Genomic DNA, 4,959 nt, shown 5'->3' on the forward strand with positions numbered 1-4,959 from the left:
CACTGGAACTCAGTTCCAGCACCTCTAGGTGCTTAGAATAGGTCTTAGAATTGCCATTCTAAGACAACAAAGGTGTTCACAGTGAGTTCTGGCACCTCATTTTCTACAAAAATAGCACAGCAACCAGCTATACATAAATTAAAACAGTGTGCCATAATTATCAAGTTAAAATTATGTTGTTGTTTTTAAAAATAAAGAATGCAGATTGCTTTATAACAGCTGCCAAGCACCCTTCGTCCTTTCCTGGCTGACACAATACACAGGAGACATGGTCACAAACACGTCTGAAAAGTCATGACTATAAAGCAGGGCTAGAATATGACCAACAAAACCAACAGCATTGTCTTTTGGTCCGCAGTGCTTGAAAGGGCCTGGGACTGCAGATCTGGACCCCGCAGCTGCCTGTGTTCTTACAACCAGCTGGTAGCTTCCTCCGCCTTTGTTGCACTGTTGCCCTTGTAGAACAAAGCAGGGAAAGGATGGAGATAAACCTGGAATTAGTTGACTTTGCCCTTCAGTGGCTCTCGCTCCACCTCCTGGGGGGTCTGGCCCACCTTCTGGCCCACCAGACCCCCTGGCCTGCGGTACAGGGCAGCTGTCTACCAGCTCCACCTGGTACGCAGGATGAGACCCTACCTGCCCGCGGACTGTCTCGCCAGAGTGGTGCCTGCTCTAGTTATCTCCCATTTGGACTACTGCAATGCGCTCTACGTGGGGCTACCTTTGAAGGTGACCCGGAAACCGCAATTAATCCAGAACGCGGCAGCTTGACTGGTGACTGGGAGTGGCTGCTGAGACCACATAACACAGGTCCTGAAAGACCTACATTGGCTCCCAGTACGTTTCCGAGAACAATGCAAAGTCTTGGTGCTGACCTTTAAACCCCCAAACGGCCTCGGCCCAGTATACCTGAAGGAGCGTCTCCACCCCCATCGTTCAGCCTGGACACTGAGGTCCAGCGCCGAGGGCCTTCTGGCAGTTCCCTCACTGCGAGAAGTGAGGTTACAGGGACCCGGCAGAGGGCCTTCTCGGTAGTGGCGCCCACCCTGTGGAACACCCTCCCATCAGATGTCCAGGAAATAAACAACTATCTGACTTTTAGAAGATATCTGAAGGCAACTCTGTTTAGGGAAGTTTTTAATGTTTGATGTTTTATCGTGTTTGAAATATTCTGTTGGGAGCCACCCAGAGTGGCTGGGGAAACCCAGTCAGATGGTCAGGGTATAAACAATAAATTATTATTATTATTATTATTATTATTATTATTATTATTATTATTATTATTATTATTACAGAAGAGAGGCTGATTGCTTGTTTCTGCACCTCTTCCTCGCTTTTCGTCAGCTGTTAGGTGTCCTTCTCCTCTCAAGTGGAAATTATTTCCTCAGTGTCTTGGGTTCAAGTATTCTGGTGCAGATTTGCTAAACACCTTGCTTGTATTTTTCACCCTCAGAAAAACACTCCTGTCCTCCTTCCTTTCTATTTAGAACCTGAGAGGTTACTAATTTTTCACTCTGAAGTCTACAGTTGGACAATGACTTTACAGCCGTGGCTCTTGTTACGTCAGTCTCCGGTTGCTTTTTTTCAGGATATGAACGCGGCAAACCCGGAAGTGTATACTTCTGGGTTTTGCCACACGAGCATGCACAGAAGCGCTCTATTGCACCACGTGCATGCGAAGAAAGCGGCGCTCTAGTTGTGGACTTTTCAGGGTGCAAACGGCACCCCGGAACGAATTGAGTCCGTAACTAGAGATACCAATGTATTAGGATCAACCTGAACGCTGCAAAATAACCAGAAAGATTTCAGTTCCCCAGGGTAGATATTAAAAAAGCAGGGTAACATCTAGCCCAATGAAAAGCTCTGGATAACTCAAAGGCTTGTGCACTATTTTGCCGCATTTTAGTTGGTCCTAATAAAGGTATTGTCCAACTGTGGATTTCCGAAGGTTTCTTTTTTCTTATGGCCTTTTTGTTTTCTCCGTGTAACTTTTCGCCGGCTCCCTTGAGCTTATTATTCCATGGTCATTCCTTGGCTCACCCTTATGGGGAGTGGGAAATGGCTCCAGCCATGGGCTCCATTTTCATTCGTGTCACGTTGCTGCACACTTTGTAGGAGCAGCAGGCGGTGCTCATTGTCCCTTGTGCAAGATGAAAAGAGAGAGAAAGCTCTCTTGAGGGCCCCAGCATCCCCTGCTCCAAATGGCCTCATTCTCTTTCAGACCCTTTGCTGCTCTGGACTTCATTGAAAATCAGGCTTGATTTCATTTATTTGTTTGTTATTAAAATTCTATTCCCCCCTTCCCTCCAATGGAGCCCAGGATGGCAGACACCAAAATCTTTAAAAACAATACAATAAAAAATAAAATAGGAATGTATTTTAAATGTTTAAATGTAAAAGTTAAGAACATCTAAAAACATTTGAAAGGTGTAAAACTGAATTATTTCCCAAATGAGTTGTTAAAGGCTGGACTTTTTGCATACACTCACCAACTTTCTCCTTCTCTTGTCTGTCATCTGTTTGTCCCAGCAGCTGTCAATTTGGGAGAAGCCAAAGATGGGAAGAAGTGGTCCTAGCCCCTGTGAAGGGACGTTTTGGATTCAGCGACATTTGCTGGCACGATAGTCTCCCTTTGCTTCTGCTTCTCCCTGTCTTTGCTTTGCCAGCTCCTCCTTCACTATCTTACAGCTGTACCTGCTTGTCTCAGGTGCAGAAGACAGGCGAACTAATATCAGTGTAATGGAAGAAGCAAAGATCACCAGTGTTGAAGCAATGATTCTTCAACATCAATTTCAATGGACTAGTCATGTTGTGCGGATGCCTGATGATCGTCTTCCAAAGCAACTACTCTATTCCGAACTTGAAAATGGAAAGCGTAATGCTGGTGGTCAACAAAAGAGGTTTAAAGACTGTCTCAAGGAAAATCTTTAAAAATGTAGTATAAGAAGAGTTTTGATTTGATATCCCGCTTTATCACTACCCCAAGGAGTCTCACAGCGGCTAACATTCTCCTTTCCCTTCCTCCCCCACGACAAACACTCTGTGAGGTGAGTGGGTCTGAGAGACTTCAGAGAAGTGTGACTGGCCCAAGGTCACCCAGCAGCTGCATGTGGAGGAGCGGAGAAGCGAAGCCGGTTCACCAGATTACGAGTCTACCGCTCTTAACCACTACACCTCACTGGCAACTGGGAAACACTGGCCTGCGAGCGCTCCAGTTGGAGAACAGCCTTTACCAAAGGTGTCATGGGCTTTGAAGACACTCGAACTCAGGACGCAAGGGAGAAACATGCTAAGAGGAATGCACGCTAGGCAAATCCACACCGTGATCAACTCCTGCCCAGAAACCAATGTCCCCACTGCGGAAGGACGTGTGGATCCAGAATTGGCCTCCACAGTCACTTACGGACTCACTGTTAAAACCGTGTTTATGGAAGACAATCTTACTCGGCTACGAGTGATCGCCAAAGAAGAAGAAAAAGGACCAGCCTACGCAAGCAGTCTGAACTGTATACCTTTGCACCATTGCTTTTTTTCTTTAAAAAAATGTTTAGGGGTACTCTCATTTTCCTACTCATATTGAAATACTGCCTCTCAATGAGGTCAAACGTAGATTCACAAGATGTTTAGGGGCATGCGTCCCCCTGCACACGGCCTTGCACCAGCAAAACATTCCACTTTCCGGGTGGGGATGTGAAAACCAATGAGCCACTTCTCACAGCTTGTTGACAAGTGTGCAGTGACACCTAGTGGCAGAGACAGGCATATATCTTCTTCCTAGCATGCTCATTTTTATGTACAGTACAGAGATTCATTTATTTTTGTTCAACTTAAGGAGACATTCAGACATCTGAAAATCCGCTTGCAGCCTGAAATGGTACAGTTCGGAAAGAGCTACTGAATGTGATTCTGCTGTTTGCATGGCTTGACTCAATTAAGGAAAAATATTGAAGAAGTTTGACTTAAGATCGCATACGTCCATGTGTATATGCTACAGTTGTAGGAGAGAACATTTTCAGGTTTAAGATTGTCTTTTTCACTGCAATTACTATTCTTATTTCATTCACATTTTTCAGAGCATCCTGATGATGTAGTGTCATTGAAGAGGTTGTGACGGAAATTAACTGGGGGGGGGGGCACATCTTTAAAGTTGTTAAATGTTACAAATACTATGCTTGAATGTATGCTTTCAACTTGACAGCTAAGGGAATATACCTAGCTTTATGAATCCTATAAAATCAACCCCTTTGCCAAGTTCCTCCATTCCGACACCATTTTGCCCTTGGAAAAAGGACTCTTTCCCCTTCCACCTCCCCAAGCTTGAAGACATGTATACACACCTCCTACCCCAGGAAATGCCCAGAGGTGACGATTGCTGGGCTCATAGTTAGCCAAGGGAAGCCAAATCTCATCACCAGACTTGCCTCCGGCTCCAGACATGCAAAGGAAGTTCTATTGTACTTTGGGTGGTGGGTACTTAAGACATGTTTGCCTATGCTAATCTTATACTTGGGTGTTGCCCTGACATAGCTGCCTATGCTAATCTTGTGTAACCCTCCCCTTTTGTGACATGTTAATGATGTAGCAATGATGTATTGATGATGTTGTGCGAACTGTACTCTGGGATATGGTGGGAAAGTTTTAAAAGTAAATTTCGCCCCATGCTCTGCGTTCCCTCGCTGCTGTTGAACCTGTTGCGCAACAATAAAGGCTCTGAGTCTACTGACTGTTGTTTTGCTCCAAATTTCTTGGAGTGGAATTTTCTTCTTTTAATGGACCCACGGGGGACTTGGACCCTGATGAGCTGGGCTGTTGAGTAGTCTCTCAACCCAGAATTTTCATTAACAAGGTCATATCACTGAAGAGAAGAGATGTCAGCTCTGCTGAAACTCCCTGCTCTACACAACTGTTAAAGGTGCAGAAATCATTTCCTTTGCTGTCTTTCTTTCTTTTTGTATCTGG

General features: G+C 45.1%; 1 long non-coding RNA gene across 1 annotated transcript; it reads right to left on the reverse strand.

Moving 5' to 3' along the window:
- Positions 1–285: 285 nt before the first annotated feature.
- Positions 286–4,650, reverse strand: LOC310702372. Its single transcript, XR_014523477.1, has 2 exons — positions 2,490–4,650; positions 286–455 (listed from the first exon to the last, which is right to left on the reverse strand). It is a non-coding gene; the product is annotated as an uncharacterized lncRNA (long non-coding RNA).
- Between the last annotated feature and the right edge of the window lie 309 nt (positions 4,651–4,959).

The sequence above is a fragment of the Podarcis liolepis genome (assembly GCF_965112155.1).
Source record: "Podarcis liolepis genome assembly, chromosome: 3".
NCBI classification, from domain to species: domain Eukaryota; kingdom Metazoa; phylum Chordata; class Lepidosauria; order Squamata; family Lacertidae; genus Podarcis; species Podarcis liolepis.